Below are 12,910 nucleotides of genomic sequence, written 5' to 3'. Positions count from 1 at the left end.
CACTGATTTGATCATTTACGCAGACCCTCTCCTGTATTAACGTATAATTGGTCCATCTATGCTTCTCAGACACGTTATCAATGCTGTGTCCCATAAAATAATAATTTTCTTAGAAGTCTTTGGGGAAAAATTATTTGAACCATTGTGTTTGAAATGCCGATCTTATGCTTAGGAAGAATGAGATTGGTCTCCACCCCAACTACTTATACCTTCTGATGCAAACCCAATAATCTGCCCCTATGTGATGTTCTGCTCCTATTTTATTCCTTTAAGAAATACTTACTGTGAGAGACATAATCTTAAAAAAAATCCAGAAAATCACACTGCATGATTTTATATAATTAATTTGCATTTTATTGCATGAAAATAAGTATTTGATACAATGGAAAAACAGAACTTAATATTTGATACAGAAACCTTTGTTTGCAATTACAGAGTTCAGATGTTTCCTATAGTTCTTGGCCAAGTTTGCACATACTGCAGCAGGGATTTTGGCCCACTCCTCCATACAGATCTTCTCCAGATCTTTCAGAATTCGGGGCTGTTGCTGGGCAACACTGAGTTTCAGCTCCCTCCAAGGATTTTCTACTGGTTTCAGGTCAGGAGACTGGCTAGGCCACTCCAGGACCTTAAAATACTTCTTACAGAGCCACTCCTTAGTAGCTCTGGCTGTGTATTTCTGGTCACGACCCATCTTCAATGCATTTACTTAGGGAAAGAAGTTGTTGGCCAAAATCTCGCGATACATGACTCCATCTCTTCAATACGGTGCAGTCATCCTGTCCCCTTTGCAGAAAACCACCCCCAAAGTATGATGTTTCCCCCACCATGCTTCACGGTTGGGACTGTGTTTATGGGGTTGTACTCATCCTTCTTCCTCCAAACACAGCGAGTGGAGTCGATACCAGAAAGTTCTATTTTGGTCTCATCTCACCACATGATTTTCACCCATACTTCCTCTGGATCATCCAGATGGTCAACTTCAAATGGGCCTGGACATGTGCTCACGTGAGCAGGGGGATGTTGCATGCCCTACATGATTTTAATCCATCACAATGTAGTATGTTGCTAATGGTAATGTTTGAGACTGTGGTCCCAGGTCTTTTCAGGTCATTGACCAGATCCTCCCGTGTAGTTCTGGGCTGATTACTGATCTTTCTCAGAATAATTCTTGCTCCACGAGACAAGATCTTACATGGAGCCCCAGACAGAGGAAGATTTACAGTCATGTTTCTTCCATTTTCTAATAATTGTGCCAACAGTTGTTGCCTTGTTAATGTCCTGTAGCCCATCCCAGCCTTGTGCAGGTCTTGTGCTCTTTGGTCTTGGCCATGGTGGAGTGGTTGAAGTGTGATTGAGTGTGTGGATAGGTGTCTTTTATAGCGGTAACAAGTTCAAACAGGTGCAATTAATACAGGTAATGAGTGCAGAGTAGGAGGGCTGCACAGTGGCTCAGTGGTTAGCACTGCAGTCTTGCAGCGCTGGAGTCCTGGGTTCAAACCCCACAAAGGACAACATCTGCAAGGAGTCTGTATGTTCTCCCTGTGTTAGCGTGGGTTTCCTCCGGGTTCTCCGGTTTCCTCCCACATTCCAAAGACATACTGATAGGGAATGATCTTACTGTCGCTCTTATTCATTTTCGTCTGGACTACTGCAACTCTCTTCTGATCGGTCTCCCTCTTACCAAACTTTCTCCTCTCCAATCCATCTTGAATGCGGCAGCCAGGGTGATATTTCTGTCCAGCCGCTTCACCGATGCCTCCATCTTGTGCCAGTCATTACACTGGCTACCCATTCGCTACAGGGTCCAGTATAAACTCATCGCTCTCACCCACAAAGCCCTCCACAGTTCTGCACCGCCTTATATCTGCTCTCTCATTTCTGTCTATCGCCCTACACATGCCCTCCGTTCTACAAATGACCTAAGACTAGCATCCCCCATAATCCGAACCTCACACCTCCATCTCCAAGACTTTTCTCGTGCTGCGCCAGCTCTCTGGAATGCACTTCCCCAGACTATCAGACTGATACCTAGCCCCGACCTATTCAAGCGCGCTTTGAAAACCCATCTCTTCAAACAAGCCTACCACATCAACTACTCAGTAAACTAACTTTGCCCTGTTCCCTCCTTCCAAATATTATTCTGAATCTGCACCCTACTATTCATCTGTCTCCACACCCTCCATGCACATGATAACTGCACTTGATACTTGACTATTGCACTTAAACACACGGGCTGATGACCGGATCATGCAGCTTTATATGAAAATCCCTATTTATTATAATTGCCAGACCTGAAATAACAAGCACTTTTCACGTGTCCCCCCATTTCCTTGTAGATTGTAAGCTTGCGAGCAGGGACCTCACTCCTAATGTCACTGTTTAAATAGTCTGTACATGTCCCCGCTTAATTGTAAAGTGCTGCGGAATATGTTGGCGCTATATAAATAAAAATTATTATTATTAATTATTATTATTATTATAATGTAGATTGTGAGCCCCATTGGGGACAGCGATGATAACGTGTGTAAACTGTAAAGCCCTGTGGAATATGTTAGCGTTTTATAAAAAAAAATAAAGAAGAAGAAGAAGGGCTTCTTAAAAAAAAAAAAACAACTAACATGTCTGTGAGAGCCAGAATTCTTGCTGGTTGGCAAGTGTTCAAATACTTATTTCATGCAATAAAATGCAATGTAATTATGGTATGTAAAAATCATACAATGTGATTTTATGGCTTTTATTTTTAGATTCTGTCTCTCTCAGGTGAATTGTACCCACGATAAAACTTACAGAACTCTACATTCTTTGTAGGTGAGAAAACTTGCAAAATTGGCAATGTATTAAACACTTATTTTCCTTACTATATATATATATATATATATATATATATATACATATATACATAAACACACACACACAACTGAATGACACCATAATATTTACCAATGAGGTGTTTGAGTACTTCAATGATGTCCTGCTCATGATTAGTTTATATTATCTGAAGAACGTTTGGACTGGCATTGGTATTATATAGCAACTGTGAATGGGCAATCAACTAACGCATGAGGAGTCATGAGTAGAAGCAGCTTTTGCTGCGGAATCCCACCCTAGTTAATGGTGGGGGGTTCTTGAGCAGGGAACCTTTCCATATCTTATATTCATATTATTCTTTTTTATTTGTCATAAATTCCCTTTTTTACTATTGGGATATATTTTCATATTTTTCTATACTGTGATCTGTTGGTGTTTCTAGCAAAATTCTATAGAAAATGCAAGTATATACCTTAAGTGTCCTCTAATAAACAGGACATAACCTAGGTAAAGCCACATCCATTTTTAGAGAGTGATGCGAGGGCTAACACATTTCACACAAGCACATGAAAAGTCATCATGGGAATCTAGAGATCCTAGGGATCTAGGAATGAAAATTCAGCTTATAACAGGAGGATATTTATAATGCCATGGGACGGCATCTGCTCAGAAAACATTTGGCTCAGAGGCCCATTAGTGATATAATGTAAGCCTCCCCTGCCACTGGCATATCAATTTAAGCCAACTGTACTTGCAAATGTTCTGGTATGTAAACACTAAGAACAGCTATCAATCCCACTTGCCATATAAATGATTCTGCTATCTGGAAAATAAACCCACGTCTCTCCCATCTAACTTTATTTGTACGTAGTAAAAAGCAATGTGGCATCACAACACAGCAATGTCTACCCACCCCGATCATAAATTCATTACAAATCAAGCCACGTATTAAAGCAGCATATGTGTAACTAGATGGGTAAGCATATTCACATTTCTGTGAGGTCAGAAAAACACATGAAACCCTGGACATTACCCATCTTCCAGTAACCAAAGATATGCAGAACATGGCTAAAGGTGTAATAGGAATCAAAAACTGTCACAGGCAAGGAGCTCAGCGGCATTTACCTGTAATGTATCTAGCAAAAAGTTTGTGTTTTTCCAGCATCAAGATTCACGCAAACGTTTGTTTTAGGGTTTAGATACATATTTAGGTAATGAGAGCAGTGTACACATGATTGGGTCTTATTAATTTATATGGGTTTGAAATGAATGCCAGGTTCAGGTAATAACACAGATGTACAGTGGCTTGCAAATGTATTCACCCCCCTTGGCTTTTAACCTATTTTGTTTCCTTACAACCCATGTTTAAATATTTTTGGAATCCAATTTGTGTCTGATACATCAGCACTAAATAGTCTAAGTTGGTAAAATGAAGTGAGAAAAACATACATTGCATTTATGGGATCAAATACCGTATATACTTGAGTATAAGCCGACCCGAGTGTAAGCCGAGGCACCTACTTTTGCTACGGAAAACGGGGTGAGCTTATTGACTCAAGTATAAGCCGGGTATGCATTGTCCCCCTCATCCCTGTCATGCTATGGGTGGCTGCCCTATCCCTGTCCTTGTCTGCATGCCTCCCCTGTCCCTGTTATTGCATGCATGCCTCACTCTTTCCTGGACGGTATGAATGCCTCCCCGTCCCTGCCCCTGTCTACATGCCTCCCCCGTTCCTTCCCTGTATGCATGCCTCCCCCCCGTTCAGTCCCTGTATGCATGCTTCCCCTTTCCTGTCCTCGTATGAATGCCTCCCCTTTCCTGTCCTCGTATGAATGCCTCCCCTGTTCAGTCCCTGTATGCATGCCTCCCCTTCCCTGTCCTGGTATGCATGGCTCCCCCGTTCCATCCCTGTATGCATGCCTCCCCCGTTCAGTCCCTTTAAGCATGCCTCCCCCGTTCAGTCCCTGTATGCATGCCTCCCCTTTCCTGTCCTCGTATGCATGGCTCCCCCGTTCCATCCCTGTATGCATGCCTCCCCCGTTCAGTCCCTTTAAGCATGCCTCCCCCGTTCAGTCCCTGTATACATGCCTCCCCCGTTCAGTCCCTGTATGCATGCCTCCCCCGTTCAGTCCCTGTACGCATGCCTCCCCCGTTCAGCCCCTGTATGAATGCCTCCCCCGTTCAGTCCCTGTATGCATGCCTCCCCCGTTCAGTCCCTGTATGCATGCCTCCCCCGTTCAGTCCCTGTATGCATGCCTCCCCCGTTCAGTCCCTGTATGCATGCCTGTCATGATCTCTGCAGGCAGAGATCATAGCAAGCCTATAGAGGGACAAGCTCTCGGAAGATGGAACTATACTGACCATGAACTAAGCCTGCCGCGCAACTAGAAATAGCCAGGTAGCATTTCCTATTTATCGCTAGATGCCCAGCTCTGGCCTAAGACCTAAATAGCTAGCAGAGGGAAATATAAGACCTGGCTCACCTCTAGAGAAATATTCCAAAGAAGACAGTAGCCCCCCACATATAATGACGGTGAGTTCAGATGAAACAACAAACGCAGCAGGAAAATAGTCTTAGCAAATTTGAGGTCCGCTTACTAGATAGCAGAAGACAGATAGTATACTTTCATGGTCAGCAGAAAAATACTAACAAAACACCATCCAGAGATTACCTTAAACTCTGGCATTAACTCATAACGCCAGAGTAGCAATCCCTGATCGACGAGAGCTTTCCAGACACAGTAACAAAACTTCAGCTGCAAACTGGAACAAATAGGCAAACAAAACATGGACAAAAGTCCAACTTATCAGTAGTTGTCTAGAAGCAGGAACAAGCACTGAGAGGCATCAGATAACATTGTTGACCGGCAAGAAACCACCAGAGAAATGAGCTTAAATAGCGACACCCACTACTGATGGAATCAGGTGAAACAGGAAAGAGGATGACAAGTCCAATTCCACAAGCGGCCACCGGGGGAGCCCAGAATCCAAATTCACAACAGTACCCCCCCCTCAAGGAGGGGGCACCGAACCCTCACCAGATCCACCAGGGCGACCAGGATGAGCCCTATGGAAGGCACGAACAAGATCAGAAGCATGAACATCAGATGCATTGACCCAAGAATTATCCTCCTGGCCGTAACCCTTCCAGTTGACCAGATACTGGAGTTTCCGTCTGGAAACACGAGAGTCCAAAATTTTCTCCACAACGTACTCCAACTCACCCTCAACCAACACCGGAGCAGGAGGCTCAACAGAAGGTACAACAGGTATCTCATACCTGCGCAATAACGACCGATGAAAAACGTTATGAATGGAAAAGGACGCAGGGAGGTCCAAACGGAAAGAAACAGGATTAAGAATCTCCAATATTCTATAAGGGCCGATGAACCGAGGTTTAAACTTAGGAGAAGAGACCCTCATAGGGACAAAACGAGAAGACAACCACACTAAATCTCCAACACAAAGCCGAGAACCAACACGACGATGACGGTTGGCAAAACGCTGAGTCTTCTCCTGGGACAACTTCAAATTGTCCATAACCTGCCCCCAGATGTGATGCAATCTCTCCACCACCGCATCCACTCCAGGACAATCCGAGGATTCCACCTGACCGGAGGAAAATCGAGGGTGAAACCCCGAATTACAGAAAAACGGGGACACCAAGGTGGAAGAACTGGCCCGATTATTGAGGGCGAACTCTGCCAATGGCAAAAAAGCAACCCAATCATCCTGGTCAGCAGAGACAAAACACCTCAGATATGTCTCAAGGGTCTGATTAGTCCGCTCTGTCTGGCCATTAGTCTGAGGGTGAAAAGCAGATGAAAAAGACAAATCTATGCCCATCCTAGCACAGAATGCCCGCCAAAATCTAGACACAAATTGGGTACCTCTGTCAGAAACAATATTCTCAGGAATACCGTGCAATCGGACAACATTCTGAAAAAACAGAGGAACCAACTCAGAAGAAGAAGGCAACTTGGGCAGAGGAACCAAATGGACCATTTTAGAGAAACGGTCACAGACCACCCAGATGACAGACATCTTCTGGGAAACAGGCAGATCTGAAATAAAATCCATCGAGATGTGTGTCCAAGGCCTCTTAGGAATAGGCAAGGGCAACAGCAGTCCGCTAGCCCGAGAACTACAAGACTTGGCCCGAGCACAAACGTCACATGACTGCACAAAGACTCGCACATCTCGTGACAGAGAAGGCCACCAGAAGGATCTTGCCACCAAATCCCTGGTACCAAAAATTCCGGGATGACCTACCAATGCAGAAGAATGTACCTCAGAGATGACTCTGCTGGTCCAATCATCCGGAACAAACAGTCTATCAGGCGGACAACGATCCGGTCTATCCGCCTGAAACTCTTGCAAGGACCGCCGCAGATCAGGAGAAACGGCCGACAAAATTACTCCCTCCCTAAGGATACCTGTGGGTTCAGAATTACCAGGAGAGTCCGGGTCAAAACTCCTAGAAAGGGCATCTGCCTTAACATTCTTAGAACCCGGTAGGTATGACACCACAAAATTAAAGCGAGAAAAAAATAAAGACCAGCGCGCCTGTCTAGGATTCAGGCGTCTGGCAGTCTCAAGATAAATCAAATTTTTGTGGTCAGTCAATACCACCACCTGATGCCTAGCCCCCTCGAGCCAATGGCGCCACTCCTCAAACGCCCACTTCATGGCCAAAAGCTCCCGATTCCCAACATCATAATTCCGCTCTGCGGGCGAAAATTTGCGAGAAAAGAAGGCACAAGGCCTAATGACGGAGCAGTCGGAACCTTTCTGCGACAACACTGCCCCAGCTCCGATCTCCGAAGCGTCAACCTCAACCTGAAAAGGCAGATTCACATCAGGCTGACGCAACACAGGGGCAGAGGCAAAACGGCGCTTAAGCTCCTGAAAGGCCTCTACAGCATGAGGGGACCAATTAGCAACATCAGCGCCTTGTCTGGTCAAATCAGTCAGTGGTTTAACGACATCCGAAAAACCAGCAATAAATCGGCGGTAAAAGTTGGCAAAGCCCAAAAATCTCTGAAGACCCTTAAGAGAGGAGGGCTGAGTCCAGTCACAAATAGCTTGCACCTTGACGGGATCCATCTCAATGGAAGAGGGAGAAAAAATATACCCCAAAAAGGAAATTTTCTGGACCCCAAAAACGCACTTAGACCCCTTCACACATAAAGAATTAGACCGCAGAACCTGAAAAACTCTCCTGACCTGCTGGACATGAGAGTCCCAGTCATCAGAAAAAATCAGAATATCATCCAGATATATTATCATAAATTTATCCAGAAAATCGCGGAAAATATCATGCATAAAAGACTGGAAAACTGAAGGGGCATTAGAAAGACCAAAAGGCATGACCAAATACTCAAAGTGGCCCTCGGGCGTATTAAATGCGGTCTTCCACTCATCCCCCTGCCTGATCCGCACCAAATTATACGCCCCACGAAGATCAATTTTAGAGAACCACTTAGCACCCTCTATACGAGCAAACAAATCAGTAAGCAATGGCAATGGGTATTGATACTTAACAGTGATCTTATTCAGAAGCCGATAATCAATACATGGTCTCAAAGAGCCGTCTTTTTTTGAGACAAAGAAAAACCCAGCTCCCAAGGGAGAAGAAGATGGACGAATAAGTCCCTTTTCCAAAGACTCCTTTATATATTCCCGCATAGCAGCATGTTCCGGCACAGACAAATTAAACAAACGACCCTTTGGATATTTACAACCCGGTATCAAATCTATGGCACAATCGCACTCACGGTGCGGAGGTAACGACCCAAGCTTGGGTTCGTCAAAGACGTCTTGATAATCAGAGAGGAACTCAGGGACTTCAGAGGGAATGGACGACGAAATAGAAACCAAAGGTACGTCCCCATGAATACCCTTACATCCCCAGCTCAACACAGACATAGCTCTCCAGTCCAAGACTGGGTTGTGAGACTGCAACCATGGCAATCCCAGTACCAAATCGTCATGTAAATTATACAGCACCAGGAAACGAATAATCTCCTGGTGATCCGGATTGATACGCATGGTTACTTGTGTCCAGTATTGTGGTTTATTATTAGCCAATGGGGTGGAGTCAATCCCCTTCAGAGGAATAAGAGTCTCCAAAGGCTCTAAATCAAAACCACAACGATTGGCAAAGGACCAATCCATAAGACTCAGAGCGGCGCCAGAGTCAACATAGGCGTCCGTGGCAATGGATGACAAAGAGCAAATCAGGGTTACAGACAAAATAAACTTAGACTGAATAGTGCCAATGGAAACAGACTTATCAAGCTTCTTTGTACGCCTAGAGCATGCCGATATAACATGAGTAGAATCCCCACAATAGAAACACAATCCATTCTTCCGTCTAAAATTCTGTCGCTCGCTCCTGGACAGAATTCTATCACACTGCATACTTTCTGGCGTCTTTTCCATAGACACCGCCAGATGGTGCATCGGTTTGCGCTCCCGCAGACGCCTATCAATCTGAATAGCCATTGTCATGGACTCATTCAGACCTGCAGGCAAAGGGAACCCCACCATAACATCCTTAACGGCATCAGAGAGACCTTCTCTGAAAGTTGCCGCCAAGGCGCACTCATTCCACTGAGTAAGCACAGACCATTTACGGAATTTTTGGCAGAAAACTTCAGCTTCGTCTTGCCCCTGAGATAGTGCCATCAAAGTTTTTTCTGCCTGAAGTTCCAAATGAGGTTCCTCATAAAGCAAGCCCAAGGCCAGAAAAAACGCATCCACATCGCGTAACGCAGGATCCCCTGCTGGCAATGAGAAGGCCCAATCTTGAGGGTCACCCCTGAGCAAGGAAATCACAATCCTAACCTGCTGAGCAGGGTCTCCAGCTGAACGAGACTTCAGGGACAAATAAAGCTTACAATTATTTCGGAAATTCTGGAAGCTATCTCTATTCCCTGTGAAGAACTCCGGCAAAGGAATTCTCGGCTCAGATACCGGAGCATGTACCACAAAATCTTGTAAATTTTGTACTTTCGTGATGAGATTATTCAAACCCGCAGTTACACTCTGGAGATCCATTATTGTCAGGTGCACACAGAGCATACAGAGATTAGGAGGAGAGAGAGAAAAAAGACTGCAGCAAGACAGACTGGAGGAAAAAAAAAAAAAAAAAAAAAAAAAATTCCAGCAGACTTCTTATAACTCTCCTTTCTCAACCTGGGTCTTTAACACTTTATTGGGCCGGTCAAACTGTCATGATCTCTGCAGGCAGAGATCATAGCAAGCCTATAGAGGGACAAGCTCTCGGAAGATGGAACTATACTGACCATGAACTAAGCCTGCCGCGCAACTAGAAATAGCCAGGTAGCATTTCCTATTTATCGCTAGATGCCCAGCTCTGGCCTAAGACCTAAATAGCTAGCAGAGGGAAATATAAGACCTGGCTCACCTCTAGAGAAATATTCCAAAGAAGACAGTAGCCCCCCACATATAATGACGGTGAGTTCAGATGAAACAACAAACGCAGCAGGAAAATAGTCTTAGCAAATTTGAGGTCCGCTTACTAGATAGCAGAAGACAGATAGTATACTTTCATGGTCAGCAGAAAAATACTAACAAAACACCATCCAGAGATTACCTTAAACTCTGGCATTAACTCATAACGCCAGAGTAGCAATCCCTGATCGACGAGAGCTTTCCAGACACAGTAACAAAACTTCAGCTGCAAACTGGAACAAATAGGCAAACAAAACATGGACAAAAGTCCAACTTATCAGTAGTTGTCTAGAAGCAGGAACAAGCACTGAGAGGCATCAGATAACATTGTTGACCGGCAAGAAACCACCAGAGAAATGAGCTTAAATAGCGACACCCACTACTGATGGAATCAGGTGAAACAGGAAAGAGGATGACAAGTCCAATTCCACAAGCGGCCACCGGGGGAGCCCAGAATCCAAATTCACAACACATGCCTCCCCCGTTCAGTCCCTGTATGAATGCCTCCCCCGTTCAGTCCCTGTATGAATACCTCCCCCATTCAGTCCCTATATGCATGCCTCTCCCATTCTGTCCCTGTATGCATGGCTCCCCCGGTCCATCCCTGTATGCATGCCTCCTCCGTTCAATCCTTGTATGCATTCCTCCCCTTCCCTGGTATGCATGGCTCCCCCGTTCCATCCCTGTAAGCATGCCTCCCCCGTTCAGTCCCTTTAAGCACGCCTCCCCCGTTCAGTCCCTTTAAGCATGCCTCCCCCGTTCAGTCCCTTTAAGCATGCCTCCCCCGTTCAGTCCCTGTATGCATGCCTCCCCCGTTCAGTCCCTGTATGCATGCCTCCCCCGTTCAGTCCCTGTATGCATGCCTCCCCCGTTCAGTCCCTGTATGCATGCCTCCCCCGTTCAGACCCTGTATGCATGCCTCCCCTGTTCAGTCCCTGAATGCATGGCTCCCCCGTTCCATCCCTGTATGCATGCCTCCTCTGTTCAGTCCTTGTATGCATGCTTCCCCTTCCCTGGTATGCATGGCTCCCCCGTTCAGTCCCTGTATGCATGGCTCCCCGTTCCATCCCTGTATGCATGCCTCCTCCGTTCAGTCCTTGTATGCATGCATCCCCTTCCCTGGTATGCATGGCTCCCCCGTTCCATCCCTGTATGCATGCCTCCTCCGTTCAGTCCTTGTATGCATGCATCCCCTTCCCTGGTATGCATGGCTCCCCCGTTCCATCCCTGTATGCATGCCTCCCCCGTTCAGTCCCTTTAAGCATGCCTCCCCCGTTCAGTCCCTGTATGCATGCCTCCCCTTTCCTGTCCTCGTATGAATACCGCCCCGGTTCAGTCCCTGTATGCATGCCTCCCCTTCCCTGTCCTGGTATGCATGGCTCCCCCGTTCCATCCCTGTATGCATGCCTCCCCTTCCCTGTAATGGTATAAATGCCTCCCCATTCAGTCCCTGTATGCATGCCTCCCCCATTCAGTCCCTCTATGCATGTCTCCTCTTCCCTGTCCTGGTATGCATGCCTCCCTTTCCCTGTCCTGGTATGCATGCCTCCCCTTCCCTGTCCTGGTATGCATGCCTCTCCCGTTCTGTCCCTGTATGCATGCCTCCCCTTCCCTGTAATGGTATAAATGCCTCCCCCGTTCAGTCCCTGTATGCATGCCTCCCCCATTCAGTCCCTGTATGAATGCCTCCCCCGTTCAGTCCCTGTATGCATGCCTCTCCCGTTCTGTCCCTGTATGCATGCCTCCCCTTTCCTGTAATGGTATAAATGCCTCCCCCATTCAGTCCCTGTATGCATGCCTCCCCCATTCAGTCCCTGTATGCATGCCTCCCCCATTCAGTCCCTGTGTGCATGCCTCCCCCGTTCAGTCCCTGTGTGCATGCCTCCCCCGTTCAGTCCCTGTGTGCATGCCTCCCCCGTTCAGTCCCTGTATGCATGCCTCCCCAGTTCAGTCCCTGTATGCATGCCTCCCCCGTTCAGTCCCTGTATGCATGCCTCCCTCGTTCAGTCCCTGTATGCATGCCTCCCCTTCCCTGTCCTGGCATGCGTGCCTCCCCTTCCCTGTCCTGGTATGCATGCCTCTCCCGTTCTGTCCCTGTATGCATGCCTCCCCTTCCCTGTAATGGTATAAATGCCTCCCCCGTTCAGTCCCTGTATGCATGCCTCCCCCATTCAGTCCCTGTATGAATGCCTCCCCCATTCAGTCCCTATATGCATGCCTCTCCCATTCTGTCCCTGTATGCATGCCTCCCCCATTCAGTCCCTGTATGCATGGCTCCCCCGTTCAGTCCCTGTATGCATGGCTCCCCCGTTCCATCCCTGTATGCATGCCTCCTCCGTTCAGTCCTTGTATGCATGCCTCCCCTTCCCTGGTATGCATGCCTCCCCCGTTCAGTCCCTGTATGCATGGCTCCCCCATTCCATCACTGTATGCATGCCTCCCCCGTTCAGTCCCTTTAAGCATGCCTCCCCCGTTCAGTCCCTGTATGCATGCCTCCCCTTTCCTGTCCTCGTATGAATGCCTCCCCGTTCAGTCCCTGTATGCATGCCTCCCCCGTTCCATCCCTGTATGCATGCCTTCCCCGTTTAGTCCCTGTATGCATGCCTCCCCTTCCCTGTA

At 46.8% G+C, this 12,910-nt stretch overlaps 1 protein-coding gene across 3 annotated transcripts in view; it reads right to left on the bottom strand.

Annotated features, from left to right (window-relative positions):
• The window catches only part of RNF38 (ring finger protein 38), a 425,742-nt gene that overhangs the window by 69,458 nt on the left and 343,374 nt on the right, over positions 1-12,910 (bottom strand). The window lies entirely within an intron of this gene.

This window comes from Ranitomeya variabilis, chromosome 1, assembly GCF_051348905.1.
Source record: "Ranitomeya variabilis isolate aRanVar5 chromosome 1, aRanVar5.hap1, whole genome shotgun sequence".
NCBI lineage: Eukaryota > Metazoa > Chordata > Amphibia > Anura > Dendrobatidae > Ranitomeya > Ranitomeya variabilis.
This window is presented reverse-complemented; position numbering and strand designations above follow the sequence as displayed.